The following is a 16,367-nucleotide window of genomic DNA, read 5'->3' on the forward strand; positions in this document are numbered from 1 at the left end:
CATCTACTTCACCGAACTGGCTGTCGAAGAAGTTCCCACCACCTCTAAGCCTCGAGGGGTCAAAATTCCTCGTTGGGAGGATATCAAAGATGACAAGGAGCTGATGGCAGAGTCAAGTAAGCGGGCAATGTCTAGACCAGAAAGTCCGCCTATTCCTCGGAAGGTGATGAAAGTTCGAGAAGGAGGCAAGATGGTGTACTATTTATGATGGTGCATGATGGCCACAACCCGAGCAGCTGGTGAAAGCTTTCCAAATGATCTTGCAACTCTAGGGGCAAATGTCAACATTCCACGGAAGAAGTCTATCTATGACATTTACAGTTTGCATTTACTGCATTGTCCATGAAGTTCTATCTTTCTTATGTTATGAAGAAATTTATTTCCTCCATATTATGTATCTCCATTAAAAGTTATTTTCTCTACATTGTATATCTTCATTGTGTTATTTTGCTTGAAACAGTTTTCAATTTTGTTGCCCCTCAAAGAAGAAAAAGGAATGGTAGACTCAATTACCAACCTGAAGGGAGTTTTCTTGACACAGTAGAAGTATACTTCTACTCGGACCTCCGAAGAGCAGCCATGGCTTTCATCAATGCAAGCTTTGAGGGTCTTTCTTGCTGAAGTAGAGTGTGTGCTCCCACTCGGACTTCCGAAGAATAGCCCTTACTTCCATCAATGCAAGCTTAGAGGGTCTTTCTTATTGAAGTAGAGTGTGTGTTCCCATTTCGACCTCCGAAGAATAGCCCTTACTTCTGTCAGTTCAAGCTTTAAGGATCTTTCTTTTCAAAGTAGAGTGGACTCTTACTCGAACTCCCGAGGGATAGCCTTTGCTTCCATTAGCTACCGAAATAGAAGTGTGCATCCACTCGGACTTCCGAGGGATAGCCTTGTTTCTGCTTAGACTTCTGAGGGAGAGCCTTGTCTCCTGCTCGAACTCCCGAGGGATAGCCTTTGCTTCCATTAGCTGCCGAAGTAGAAGTGCGCATCCACTCGGACTTCCGAGGGACAGCCTTGTTTCTGCTCGGACTTCCGAGGGACAGCCTTGCTTCTGCTCGGACTTCTGGGAGACAATCTTTATTTCTGTTGGTGCAAGCTTGGTAGACTCGGTTATCTTCCAGAGGAATCTTTCTTGCCAAAGTAGGGTGTGTACTACCTTCGGACTCCCGAGGGACAGTCTTGCTTCTGTTCGGACTTCCGAGGAACAGCCCTTGCTCTCATTAGTTCGGGTTCCAAGGGCCCCGACGTCGTGGATTTCAATCAAGAATTCATTTGCCTGAAATAGCAAAACCGACAACTGAGACAAACAATATAAATTTCAGATCATGATTCAGGCATTATCAGAATGGGGCAACATCAACAAATAATAATTATCTATTTAAGCTATAACAATTTTATTACTCTGAGCAAGTTCATGAAAATGCAACAATCAAGTTTTTGTCTCTCCGGGCTGGTTTCTCTCAAGCCGACGTAAAACTACAACAGTCACACAAAATTTTGGCATCAGCTATGTATTTTTTCCCAAGCATCCACAAGTTAAACAAACAACAATATATCATCTTTATTATTCAACGAGAGGAAGAGGGAGCCGAATTTCATACTTACAAATTTGGGCAGTTAGAGAGGTGAAGTCCGAAGCCGATACTGGAAATTTAAGCTGAAATCAGAGAGGCTTTACAGACTGTAATCAACAAGACTGGGCTAGGCTTGGGCAAGACCACACACGTTGCGTTGAGAGGGCGAACGTGCGTGGTCAACGTCGGATAAGCTGAAGCCGGAAGCAGCGATATGGAGCTAGGTTGGGCAAGACCACACACGTTGCGTTGAGAGGGCGAACGTGCGTGGTCGACGTCGGATAAGCTGAAGCCGGAAGCAGCAATTGATTGTGCACAAGCCAAGGCTAATGTGGGTAATCCGAGCTCTAAACAAAAAAAATATATATGTATGATAATCAATATATATATATATATTTGCCCAAAGTTTGTCAAGCCAAAAAAAAAAAAAAAAAAAAAAAAAAAAAAAAAAAAAAAAAATTGATGCTCAATACTCAACATAGTCCCATCGTGCCTTCTCTCAAATGATAAAAGCCAACAAGCCATATTCAAGTCAATTCATCAATGGAATTTCAAAGCTCAGACATGGGTTTGAAATTTGTTTTTTTTCAAGAAGAAGTTATGTAAATCAGGACAGGGTCAACAGAGTAGCCAGATTGTACAAGGGCCAAAACTTATCCAAAATTTTGAAACCCCAAATCAAGAGAAAAAAGGTTTTGAAAAGGAATGAAAATAGTTGAGAGGAAGACCAAGGCCCACCAAAAATGGGTTTCATAGTAGATCGATGACGGCGCGAGCAGCGTGCGTGAACAGTGGGCTAAAAGGATGTTGGGCAGGCCAACACCGCGTTGAGTGGGCGGCGTGGCCAGCTCTGGTCGGTCGCGGCTGGTAGCAACAGTGAGGTCACGGATGTCGGACACAAGGCACGTAGGTCGTACGAGCTGGTGGTTGCACGCGTAGGGCAGCTGCGAACTGAGCCGCAAGCAAGCAACAATCGTGATACCGCGGCGGAGCTGGTGTCGGATCTGGCCAACCGTAGCAGCAGCAGTGGCGTCGCAGACGAGTCGGTGTCGGCGCTGGTCCGCGAAATCGAGCTTCGGTGTGCAGGCTGCGTCAATGAGCCGAAGTAGAACACCAACGGTGAGCAGCAGCTTAGGTCGCGACAATGGCTAGGCCGCGACGTCTGCGGCAGTCGGAGCGGGGCTAGGTCGGCGGTGTTGCTTGAAGCTATGATGAAAATTAGTGTACAAATTGCAGCAGCCCCTAGTTTGTTGAAGAAGACGAGCACGTCGGTGACCTTTAGCAGTCCAGAATGAAGTCTTCTTGGAGAGGAAGAAAGAAGCTGGGTTTGCGCCTGTTGAAGAAGATGAGTTGGGTCTGTGCTTGTGGCGGCTGTGCAACAAAAAGAAGGTGTATAGAATAGGGTTTTCAGGCCTTTCTTTAAATAAAAAAAAAGGGGAGCATTATTCTTGAATAATCTAAATATGTGTATGCCATGTTTGCCAAACAACCGAAAAAAAAAAAAATGTCCATGAATCTTGTACAAAAAATGTTTTAATCCTTTGGTTTAAAAAAAAAAAAAAAAAAAAAAAAAAAAAAAAAAAAAAAAAAAAAAAGAGTACAAAAAAATAAATTTTTTGCTTGTCAATTTTTTTTGTAAATTGAAGTGCGTCATCAACTTTATCCATAGACTCTGTCGTGACAAAACGTTTTTTTTTTTTTTGGGGAACGTGATGCGAAACAGGGTCGAAGAAATGACAGTATGCATGTCTGAGAAATTTAAAATTTCTCATACACGCAAGGGGCAAATGTAAGAGGGGCTAATTTGAGCCCACTAAATTATTTAGGCCCAATAGCCCAAGATTAGTGGGCCCGAATTTATCGCAAGTCCAAGACTGGCGGGACCAGATTTATCACCATCAAACGGGCTAAATGGCTCTAAGCCTCGAAAGGGTTCGGATCCACGAACCTAGAGACTTACTCAGGCCCGGACTCGAAAGGGTATTAGGCAAGCCTAGAGATCCGAGGCACTCGGACTCGAAAGGGTTCGGATCCACGAGCCTAGAGGTCCGAAATACTTGGCTTCGAACGGATTCAGACGCAATCTAGAAGTCGCTCCGTTAATGAGTCCCAGAACACTTGCGGGCTCGGAGCTTTCCGGGATCTACGCACCAGAACCATGGGCGTAATGGAGTTCGAACAAAGGACCCGATCCCGAGGACGGTGAGTGGAGATAAATTCACTCTTCGGTTAAACTAGCCTATACCCGGGTCGAGGTGGCACGACCCCGGGGGGTCCATGAGACTCGGCAATATTTTGCGGCAGGACGTCCTCTGGGACTACCCCTGACCCTTTGGGATGATTGGGGATCATTGGTTAGGTGTGGCTAAGAAGAAGGGTTCGCCGAGGGATTGATCTCCTCTTCGGGGTTTTCTCATCCTCGGAGAAGTCACCTCCTCGGAGAGGTCACCTCCTCGGAGAAGTCACCTCCTCGGAGAGGTCACCCCCTCGGACAAGGTGGTTAGAGAAAATATCCCCCATGTGCCTTGCACATGGGCTCCATCCTACATCATGAGGTGCCTATAAATAGCACCCACCCATAGCTTTACAAGGGATGGATTTTGGAGATTTTTAACTCTTGGGAAAGAACTAATTTCCCTTCTCCATTATCAACCTTGAGAGTGAAAGTGGGAGATCAATGGGAGAGCCTTGCCATTATTCTATTCTCTAGCCATTTTGCCTTCTTCTTCACCCAATCTCTTATCTCCATCATCTCCTTTGTTGTTGTGTTCCTAAGTTGAGATTATTGAAGAATCTAAGCCTCTCATCATATTCTAGAGAATTCGATCTTCGAATTTTCCAACTCCTTTCTTGAACCCTCTCCTACACAGAACAACAACTTTTCCGGCGACATTCTGGCGACAATCGGCCAGCTCAAACAACTACGGTGGCTTTCGTTACAGAACAACAACTTTTCAGGAACAATAGAGTGATTATTTGATAGTCTTTGAGTATTCTTCTATACCATTTATCACTCAATATTTGTGAAGTTCTTCCTCAAAAAACCAATCCAAAGTACTGGTTATACTATTTTAGAACCATTTTAATCAATAGATTTTAAGTTGAACAGCATGTGTATTTATCCTAGAAACAAAAAATAATTTCTCGAAACAATATGTTAGGTTTCGACTCATTGTCCAATTTGCAAATTGATATGGTTTAATGTATTCTACAATATTTTCTATTGCACTGAGATTTGCGGTTAGTGTTTTCTTATTAGTTTTGGATTAAATTGGAAGAAATTAAAAGAAATCGACTTTGACTTAGATTAATTACTAACATTTCACACCTACTATACATGAGATTAAATAATGGTGAATAAATTTATTTTTAAATTAATTAAAAAAATTAAAAAAAATAATATTAAGTAAATTTTAACTTTTTTAACAAAAAGGAGTGTTTGAAATTAACTTTTTAAGTGATTTTTGTTTTTTTTGACTTTTTTAAGAGATAAAAAAAAAGTACATGTATTTAGGAATAAGTTTTTTAATTGTATTGGAAATGTAAAATATTTTTGTTTGTTACTTAAATTTTCTGTTTTACCCTTCCAAATATGTAAACACCTATGAACTCACTCACAATAATTGTTTGGTTTTTTCAAATTGGTAAAAAAAATTTAAATTTTTTTATTTTTTTTAAATACCAAAACATTTTAACACTCTTTAGTTTCTTGACTTTTTAATAAAAAGATAATATCCCATATATGGCATGAGTTACACAAATTTTATTTTATTTTATTTTTTGTTGCTATTAATGTTTTGTCTAAGTAATACATAACAAATAGATATATAATAATTTAATTGGTAAAATTTAAACAAATAAATTTTTAAAAATTACAAAAATTATACTTTCAGTCAAGTATAATTACATTATCAACAAAATTCGTAATTATAATTCATCATATCACAATTTGTCAAGTGATGTAACAATCTTATATCTTTTTGTCTCTCTCCCACTCATCTCCTACCTCTTTTTATTTTTAAGGCGATGATGAAAACAAATTGAAATAAAATATTTAAATTTTTATATTTATTTCAGTAAGTACATTAGGAAAATATTCTTGTATTAATAAAATTTTGGTTGTCAATTGATAGAGTATGACAAATTTAAGTTGACCCTAAAAAGTAAGGGTATTTTTGAACTTTTTTAAATTTTATGAGATGACTGAGGCATCTAAGCCATGTTAGATTGATGTCAATCAACACAAATTGAAGAATCACTTGACCAATATGTTTATGTAAATATTTTTTAAATTGGTAAACATTCATCATTAGTATTTTTTTTTTTCCGTAATAAAATGTACATATTTATGCATGTTTAATAGTTTTGCAAAAATAGATTAAATGTAATATTTTTTTATAGTATTGTAATATTAGGACGGTAACTTCACTTTAATCAAGACAACTGTAGATATTTTTATAAGAATTTTAAACAAAAATCAATTCAAACAAAATACCACTTCAATACAAACAAAATTAAATAGATATTTGTTTATGTAAATATTTTTTGAATTGATATTTTTAAACAAATCAACTAGAGATAAAAAATATTAAACTGAAGTTATAAAAATATTAAAGAAAAAACTATTGAATATTTTTTAAATAATGCTCTACACCAATTGTCAATTAACACATATCATAATATCACAAAATAATAAAAGTCAAAAATAAAAAAAATAGTGATATACAAACATAAAATCAATACCAAAAAAAAAATTATTAATAATGATTTGGTTGGATTTTGATCTATCACTCTATAATAAAGAGTCCATTGACATATTTTTTTATTATATAAATGACAATATCACATCATTTTAGGGTAAAATTTTGCATAAAAATTCTAATGAAATAATATTTTCCAACAAAAAAAATAGTTACAAGTAAAAAAAAAATAATGATCAGAGTAGAGGGACAAATGATACATAAAATATGAAATGCAAAAACAAAAAATGGTTAGAAGTAAAAAAATAAAAAAAAAATAAAAAATGTACTTAAAGAATGAAAGATTATGTTTCAAGAATGGAAGAGACTAAATATTAACTAACCTCCAATTGTCTCATAAAGATAGAGAAAAAATGAGTTGCATCATTGCATGAATATCGTATTTATAAGATGAGGAAGATGTGAATGACTTGGAGAATGTATAATGTATGATAGCTAGGGTTTTGAGGGAGGAAAAATAATTGGTTAGAGAAAGAGTGCACAAAAAAGATCTTTTCCATTTTTCCTTTTCTAAATCATAAATCATAATTTTTTTAAAATTATTTTTTAAACTTAGAAATTCATAAATTTAGTATGGAAAACAACCAAATCAGTTCATTTAATTTATTTATAGGGAAACAATTTAATTATAAAGAAATAACCAAATTAGTTTTGCAAATTAATTATAAGGAAATAAAATCAATCAAACAAAACAATTTAAATTGATTCTTGTTTAATTTATTTTAAGGAATGAAAAATTTTAAGTAAAGATTTTAGAAGGTAGACAAATAAATTAGAAGGTCAACAAATCGTATTTCTATATTTGATTTTAGTAAATGATCATCTTTTAGGTAATGATCTTAGGAGATGGACTTGAAGATTTTTTATTTATTTTTTTTTTAATTTGAAAATTATGTGAGACGTATGAATAGTTTATCAGTTTTTTTAAATTGAAAAAACACTACAAGAATTAACACTTTTGCCGACTAAAAATTTAGTCGGCAAAAGTTCATTTTTAGTCGGCAAAAGTCATCCGCGACTAATTTTTTTGGTCGCCAATTGAGGGTCGCGGAAAGTAATTAGCGACTAAAAAAAAAGTCATATTTGCCGACTAAATTTTTGGTCGCTAAATATATAATTACTGCGACTAATTCATTTAGTAGCTAAAACATTTTAGTCGCGAAAAGTCATATTTGCCGACTAAATTTTTGGTCGCTAAATATATAATTACTTCGACTAATCCATTTAGTAGCTAAAACATTTTAGTCGCGAAAAGTCATATTTGCCGACTAAATTTTTGGTCGCTAAATATATAATTACTGCGACTAATCCATTTAGTAGCTAAAACATTTTAGTCGCGAAAAGTCATATTTTCCCGACCAAATATGTTAGTTGCCAATTCGCACATTTAACGACTAAATAGTTTGGTCGGCAACTAAGGCCCGTTTCCACAACCAAAAAATTTGGTTGCCAATTGTCACATTCCACGACTAACAAGTTTGGTCGGCAAATGGCACATTCCACGACCAAAAAAATTTGGTCGGCAATTGTCACATTCCACCACCAAATATGTTAGTCGCGAAAAAAAATGTTTGCGCAACTAAAACTTTAGTCGGCAATTGACCTATTAACGACAATTTCCGTTTTAGTCGCCAAAATTAATAATTTTAACGACTAATTATTTTGTCGGCAAAAGTATTAGTTATCTTTCCCAACTAATCAATTGGTCGCCAAAACAAAAAAAACAAGATCAACATTTGGTCGCCAACATCCAACAAAATAAACATGTAATTCATAATAATTCATCCAATTCATTCAATATAATATGTAATTTGCAAGCTTCATTCAAATCAACTGAATCATAAACAATTGACAAAATATAAATCATCCAAGCCTAAACTTGTTTAATGAAAGTCATCAACTATTATAAACTTTCATCCACAAGTAATTTCAAAGATACATATTCCTCCAATTAAAAATCCACTTGTAATCTATATAATTATCCAAGTCACATCCATCTAGCATAACAATTTAAAACATAACAATTAGTTGTTGTTATGTTTTAAATTGTTATCCATGCTCAGCTATCAAAAAATATACACACTAGTAGTCTATCTAAATATTTTTCATACACATTCATCCAAAAAAAATAACTACTACTCCTCCCAAATATTTTCCATACACATCTATTCAAAAATATATATTCCTTCCAAAAATGCTTATAGTGCCCATTAGTCCTGTACAATTTAGCTTCGTGCACGAGATCATCCATCTGTACCAAAGAAAATGAAAAATAATGTCAGGTAACTTTTGGTTAAAAATATTTGCACATAACTTTATTGTAAAATTGGACAAAAAATATTTTTTCTACATGGAAAGTAAAGGAAACATTAACAAATTAAATGACAATCAATACCATTTTGTAAATTAAACATCATTCATATGTATATATCAATTATAACTATTGTTCCACAATATGCCAATATTGACCTATGCTTCAACAATGGAAACTAAGTTAAATGAAAGACTATATACCTAAAAATTAATTGAGGCAAGGCCCGGACACCCAATAAAAAGTCTTTGCTAACACAAAGATACGTTATCATGTAGCTTTCACATTAACTTCTTGTTTTGGCATGATTCACATTGAAAATTACAAAGCATTAAATTGGGGGCCATATTAGAATTATTATTCTATGGAGAGATAAAGAGAAAAGAGATAGTACAAAACCTCCGAAGCCAGTCCAATCCTAATGAACAGAAAAATCCAGAAAATACACCAAATCCGCCTAAAAAGAGGGTCATTGTCCCAGTCCACACTTGGCCCAAGCCTGATATATGGATGGACCAAGACGGTTTATATAACTCAATCACACCACACAAATGGTGCTCATGACAAACAAAATAAAGCGACAATGCACTAAAGACACTTTCAATTAATAATCATGACAAAACTAGTAGAAATTTCAAAACTAAATGTTATAGGATTCTCTAAAGTTTCACAATTTAGATAACTAAACAACTAAGATCCTACTTGACCAAGCACTGAGATTTAGCTTATGATGAGTTTTCACATTTCACGGCATGAACATGCAAGCTACAACCCAATAAAGAGCTGTCTTTGTTTGAATGAATATTGATATCTTGATGATGATGATGATGATGATGATTTTGACACTGATGAAACTTTTAAAGGGCAATATCTTGCTTTGAAATTTTACAATGGCATGTTAGCTAATTTACGAAGATGATTCTGCATGCACTTAACTTCAATGAAATTAGAATTCATGCACTTAACTTCAATGAAATTAGAAGTCACTGAGGGAGCAAAGACTTCGTGTAGTTATCTAGGTCAAGTTTAGTCTTTATTGATACTTGGGACCGGTGGATAGGGTATGGACTTGATTTAACATAATTTGTTCAGAGTGGTTGTCTTTAGGTTCGCAAATTCACAACCTCAAAATTAATAAACAGTGTTTTAATCACAAAGTCAGCGATCTATGGATAGAACAAAAACATCTTGTCTGCAATTTAGCTTAATTTGTTTTAAGTAGTTAGTTGTCCCATATTCGAAATCACAACAACAAAATTAATAAGCCTAATCAGTGATTTATCTGTAAGTAGAAAATTTTATATGTAAATCTACCATGGAAAATGGCACTACTGATTATAAGTTGAATTCCCACTAATATAACACTCCTAGAGGCTTCACAACTCAGTTTCTTCCCCATCCACGTAAATTGAAAGGCAATATACTAAATCACAAAAGGCATCCAGTGATTCTAACTCTCATCTTGAACCACCATACTAGATGCTCCGCTTTGACACACAGATAGAGTCTCTGCAGGAATCCAGGATAGCTCTGGTGACTCATTTTGATAGTATCCTCCCAAACCCTTCTCTCTATATGAGAGATACAGATTTCTAATGCTTTGTTGAAAAGCCGAATATCAGCAAATTGTGTTCCCAACGTGGAGGGAAAAACATTGACATTCCATATTTGATACAACCTTAAGCATAAAGGTATTCTGCATGAGTATCCATTCGAAAGAGTAACCCGTAAACCAAATTGGAAATACATAATTTAATGTGAATATGAGGTGAAAATAGATTTGCTTCTCAATTCTCATCCTTCAACCTACAGATGATGTACAGCCATTCTGTACACAAGGCAAATTAAATATATTAAATTATGGCTATTTCTCTCCTCTTATCTGAGTCCAAAATTGCTGTAGTAAAACTTCACACATTTTTACTGCATGCATGTTGCCTACAAAGTGATATACCTAAAGAGACTGATAACAAAGCAATTATCACCTTAATGACTTCAGTATAAGTTTCTTGATAGAAATGGGAGTACACTGAAAACATAAGAAAAAGAGTCCTTACCAAGTACATTCCCATGGAGTGATCCATAACGGACAAAGCGCAAACCACCGGCATTAGTTGAGACATTTCCACCAATTTGACAGCTTCCCTTTGCACCCAAGTCTAGTGGCATAATAAATCTGAATGGCAGAATAATTACTTACATATCTAAAAATTAAATTGTCAAATTACTCTGCAATATGATAAAAACTGAAAGCAGCAGTCACTGAAATATGAAAAGTCTAGACTGACCAAGAAACTTATGTGTGATGCAAAACATCAAAAACCAGAGCAGGCAATATCTCATACAATGAAACATACATTCAACCATATCATTTCTCAATTCTCATCTTCACACATACACATGTTTTACAAGTGTAAAAGGAGACAAATGAAAACAAAGAAAAACAACTAGAAGCCACAAGTCATCAACACCCCTTTTAAATCTCTAGTAATAAATCCTTAAGTTAAATGGGGATCTGTAAATGTGGGGATCCTATGTTTGGAGGCAATGTGCATGAACAATGGGGACATCACTGATGGTGCCTTGTATTAAGGAGACAAAAGAGCAAGCTTGTGTGCATATGGGTACGCATGTCTATGTATTTTCCTAATCTCTTCACATATACACAATCTTTTTCATAGTCAATCAAGCAAAATGATAGCTAACCACATCACAGCCTTCCAGTAATAAGTTCATCTGGGTTAATAGCGGATGTATTAAGCTATTACACTCTCTACTTGAGTTCAAACCTTACTAATCACATGTTGAAGGAAAAATATAGCAGTACGAGAGTTTCAGAACTGACTGGACCACCACAACACGCTGGTTAAGGAAAAGCTTGCCTGGTTCAGGCAGGTCAAACCAGCTTCCATCCCACAAGCACATCAACTGTACAACCAGCTTGGCTTAGGCCTGCTGACACTACATTACCAGTTCAACTCGATGAAGAGCATTCTATTGTGTATCCTATGCACGATAAATTAATATCATAAACTTTCATGTGTGTATACTAGTGTCAACTTGGTAGGCACCCTAAAATTTTGAAACTCTAAATGCAAGCACATATGCACTGCAACTTAAAATAATAATAACAAAGACAATAATCATGAAATTTTATGCATGACATAAATTTTCCATTTGTGTGTATGTATGTGTGATTATGTGTGACTGCTTGTGCAGATCACATGCCCCAAACTGTTCAACTTAAATGGCAAGCATTCACCAGAAAACCTTCATGTTTCTAACGTCCTCCTTATCTTCTTCTGTAAGCTGTTTGCATAAATGAGTTTGACTATAACTTTAAAAATACCACCTAAGATTGAAAATTTGAAATTAGAAAAAAAAAAAAGCATATCATTGATGATCACATTAAGCATCAAAACATTGCATCAAAAAATACAATGACAAAATAAATGGGATTAGAGCCTCCTTTCTTTAAAAGGAACAAGGGAGATGGCGACACACAGCCACGCAGGATTTAAAAGTTTCATAATAGTTGTAATTTATTAAAATGTAATCCTGTTATTTTCATAGAATTCTAGATCTTATATGCCAGTCAAATAAGAAAAGAAAATCTGAGAAAGAATCATATAAATCCTTGGGATATATCCAAATGAGGGGTATTGCCCAAAATCAAACCAGTTTAAGAAATCAACACGAAATTATTTAGTATAAATCATATAAAACCCTATAGCAAGAGTTGATAGTTGGGGAAATAGAGGAAGGGAGAGAGAGAGAGAGAGAGAGAGAAGAGAGCGAGATAGAGAGGGCAACCGACACAGAGAGGGAGAGAGAGAACCTGTGATCTGCGGCGGTGGCGGTGGTGATTTGCGGCTGCGGCGGTGCCGATGTGCAATGTACGGTGAGCGACGGTGGTAAGGGACTGTGCTGAGATGAGGTGGGGTGAGGTTTGGTGGTGATGTGTGAGAGAAGAGGACTTTTGTGTTTGTTTAAACAGAGAATGTAGAAGAGGGCGCGAAATGAAAAAGTAATTTCCCCCTCAAATTTTAGACCTGTGGCGACTAAGGTGGTGTTTGGGAAGAATTTTACCTAGGTTTTTTCTCATTTTTTTCATTAAAAGACAAAAATGTTGCAAAATCAAAAAAAACACATCCAAACAAAATATCATATCCAACTCCATAATCATTTCACTTTTTTTCTCACAAATATCACATCCAATCACAAAAAAATCCAACTATCTTCCCAAACACAAAAAAAAAAAAATGACATTTTAATATCTTACATCTAAAAACACCTACATAAAAACTCACTTACCAAACATCATCTAAATTGGTTATTTGTTGGCAAATAACCCATATATAACGACTAAAACTTTTTGTACCTAGAACTTAAATAAGAGTGACATTTTAAAATATTTTAGTATTAAGTGAATTTGTTTTATTTTAGTATTCAGTGAATTTTTTAAATATTTTTTTTACAAATATTATACTTTTAAAGTGTATTTATGTTTGGTATATCGAAAAATTTTAAAAAACATTAGAATGAATTATACTTTTAAAATATTCGCCGCTCATCGCTCGCCTCCGTGTGTGTGAGAGAGAGAGAGAAAGAGTGTGTTGTTTCGAAACTTAGGACTCTGTAAACCTGAAAGGAAATGAAAAAATGGGGGGAAAGGCAGAGGGAAAAAACAAAAGGGGGAAATTAAGTTTGGGCGGGCGAGTTAGTGAAAAAAAAAGGGAAATTTTGTTTCATTTTTATTTTAATGAATTTTTTTTTTTTATTTGGTAGAAGTAGGGGTAATATTTTAATGAAAAATATTTTTCGTTAAAATAAAATTAATTTTTTATGGTCAATGAAAAATATGATTTTTGTAGCCTATTTTTTTTGTGAAGGTGGTGGAGGAGAGAGAGCGACAGTAGTGGTGAAGGTGGTGGATAAGAGGTGATGGTGATGGTGATGGTGGTGGTGGTGGTGGTGGCGAAGGAGATTGATGATGAAGTTGTGGTAGTGGTAGAGGAGATAGAGTGGCGGTGGTAAAGGAGAGGTAATAGTAGTAGTAGTGGTGGTAGTGGTAGTGAAGTGGTAACGATACTGGCAGTAATGGTAGTCGTAGAGATGGAGTGGCAACAATGGTAATAATGCTGGTAGTGGAATGACATTTGCAGTAGTAGTGAATGTGGTAGAGGAGATGGGTGGTGAGAGAGAGATGAGTGAAAGATAGATAGAGAAGAGAGATAAAGAGAGAGACAGAGACAGAGTGATGAGCGAGAGAGAGAGAGAGACAAAGTGGTCACTAAAAGTGTATTTTCTTCTAGTGAAGAGCTCAGTAAATAGAGAAGAGGGGAAGGAGAGAGTGAGCAAGGTGAACACAATGAGGGAGACAGACAGACACATTGAGAGAAAGAGAGAGAGAAGAGTGAGAGACAAACAGACAGGCATAGAGAGAGAAAGAGAGAGAGAAGAGGGATGAGTGAGAGAGAGATAGAGAAAGAGAGAGAGAGAGACAGAAAGAGAAAGAGATAGAGACAGAGACAGAGAGAAACAAGAGATGAGTAACAGATAGACAAAGAGAGAGAAAGAGAGCGAAAAGAGATGATCGAGAGAAAGACATAGAAAAAGAGAGAGATAGAGAGAGAAGAAAGATGAGCGAGAAATTGTTAAAATAATTTTTTTTTTATAGTTAATGATTTTATTTTATTTTTAGTAATTAAAGTTGAAAATTTATTTGTTTCATTTTTATTTTAATGAATAAAAAATTATTCTTATTTTTTTACTTTGGTAGAAGTAGAGGTAATATTTTAATGAAAAATATTTTCCATAAATTTTATAAATTGGTTTTTGTTTATTTTTAGAAAAACATAAATTACAAACGCATTTGATTTGAACAAAATGTTTAAAAAAAAATTAAAATATAAACTAAAAAACATGTTTGTCTAGGCCTAAAATATTTATATTTTTTATTATTATTTATGACGATGGGATCATACACATTATAATTGAAAATAAATATTTGAAAAGAGATGAGAGAGATAGAGAAGAGAGATGAGTGAAAGAGAGAGAGAGAAGAGAATGAGCGAGAGACAGAGAGAGAGAAGGAGAGAAAGAGAGACCCATTTCATTTTTTGACTTTTTCCTCTTTCAACAACAATGGGCTCAGAGAAAGAGATGAGTGTGATTGAAAGAAAAGAGAGATGAGTGAGAGACAGAGAGAAAGAAAAAAAACGAGAGATAGACACATACACAGAGAGAGAGAGAGACAACAAAAAGAAATGAACAAAAGATAGAGAAAGAGACATAGAGAGAGAAGAGTGATGAGTGAAAGAGAGATAGACAGACAGAGAGAGAGAGAGACAGAGAGAGAGAGAAAGACATAGAGACACAGACAGAGAGAAACAATAGATGAGTGAGAGATAGACAAAGAGAGAAAGAAAGAGAACGAAAAGAGATGATCGAGAGAAAGACATAGAAAAAAAGAGAGATAGAGAGAAATCCAGATGAGTAGGAAAGACATAGAGAGAGATAGAGAGAAGAGAGATGAATGAGAGAGAAATAGAGAAAGAAAAAAGATGAGAGAGATAGAGAGAAGAGAGATGAGCGAGAGACAAAGAGAAAAAGAGACAAAGACAGAGACAAAGACAAACAGACAGAGAAGAGTGACGAGTGAGGGAGAGAAAGCGAAAGAGACAAAGAGAGAAAGAGATAGAGAGTGAGAGTCAGAAAAAGAGACAGAGAGAGAAGAGATGAACGAGATAGACAGAGAGAGAGATAGAGAGAAGAGAGATGAGCTAGAGAGACATAGAGAGAAGAGAGATGAATGAGAGAGACAGAGAGCTCGGTAAATAGAAAAGATGGGAGAGAGAGAGTGGGCAAGATGAACACAATGGGGGAGAGAGACAGACAGACACACAGAGAGAAATAAAGAGAGAAGGGTGATGAGTGAGAGAGAGACAGACAGACACACAAAGAGAAAGAGAGAGAGAAGAGTAATGAGTGAGAGAGAGAGAAAGAAAGATATATATATATAGAGAGAGAGGGGGAGAGAAAAAGAGATAGAGAGACAGACAGACAGACAGACAGATGAGTGGGTGAGTGAGAGAGAGAAAGAGAGAAAAGTGAGAGACAGACATAGAGAGAGAAAGTGAGAAAGAAGAGTGATGAGTGAGAGAGAGATAGAGAGAGAAAGAGATAGAGACATAGACAGAAAGAAATAAGAAATGAGTTAGAGATAGACAAAGAGAGAGAGAAAGAGAACGAAAAGAGATAATCGAGAGAAAGACATAGAAAAAGAGAGAGATAGAAAGAGAAGAAAGATGAGCATAAGAGACAGAGAGAGAGAGAGAGAAGATAGACGAGTGAGAGAGATAGAGAAAGAAAAAAGATGAGAGAGATAAAGAGAAGAGACAAAGAGCGAGAGACAAAGAGAAAAAGAGACAGAGACAAAGACAGACAGACAGAGAAGAATGATGAGTGAGAGAGAGAAAAAGAAGAGAGAGAAAAAGAGAGAGACAAAGAGAAAAAGAGATAGAGAGTGAGAGACAAAAAAAGAGATAGAGAAAGAGGAGAGAGAGAGAGAAATAGACAAAGAGGGAAAGAGACAGAAAAAGAGACAGAGAGAGATGAGAGATGAATGAGAGAAATAGAGAGATGAACGAGAGAGACAGAGAGAGAGATAGAGAGAAGAGATATGAGCGAGAGAGACAGAGAGAGAGATAGAGAGAAAAGAGA

The 16,367-nt window shown here is 35.5% G+C and overlaps 2 long non-coding RNA genes across 2 annotated transcripts; both read right to left on the reverse strand.

Moving 5' to 3' along the window:
* Nucleotides 1-777: 777 nt before the first annotated feature.
* Nucleotides 778-2,650, reverse strand: LOC145792750 (uncharacterized). The gene is made up of 4 exons (XR_014332552.1): nt 2,310-2,650; nt 1,603-1,918; nt 1,399-1,473; nt 778-1,273 (listed from the first exon to the last, which is right to left on the reverse strand). It is a non-coding gene; the product is annotated as an uncharacterized LOC145792750 (long non-coding RNA).
* A 5,573-nt stretch (nt 2,651-8,223) lies between these two features.
* Nucleotides 8,224-12,743, reverse strand: LOC145792751 (uncharacterized). Its single transcript, XR_014332553.1, has 3 exons — nt 12,481-12,743; nt 10,700-10,818; nt 8,224-8,582 (listed from the first exon to the last, which is right to left on the reverse strand). It is a non-coding gene; the product is annotated as an uncharacterized LOC145792751 (long non-coding RNA).
* Between the last annotated feature and the right edge of the window lie 3,624 nt (nt 12,744-16,367).

The sequence above is a fragment of the Camellia sinensis genome, chromosome 6, assembly GCF_055761805.1.
Source record: "Camellia sinensis isolate YWXY chromosome 6, ASM5576180v1, whole genome shotgun sequence".
Classification (NCBI taxonomy): domain Eukaryota; kingdom Viridiplantae; phylum Streptophyta; class Magnoliopsida; order Ericales; family Theaceae; genus Camellia; species Camellia sinensis.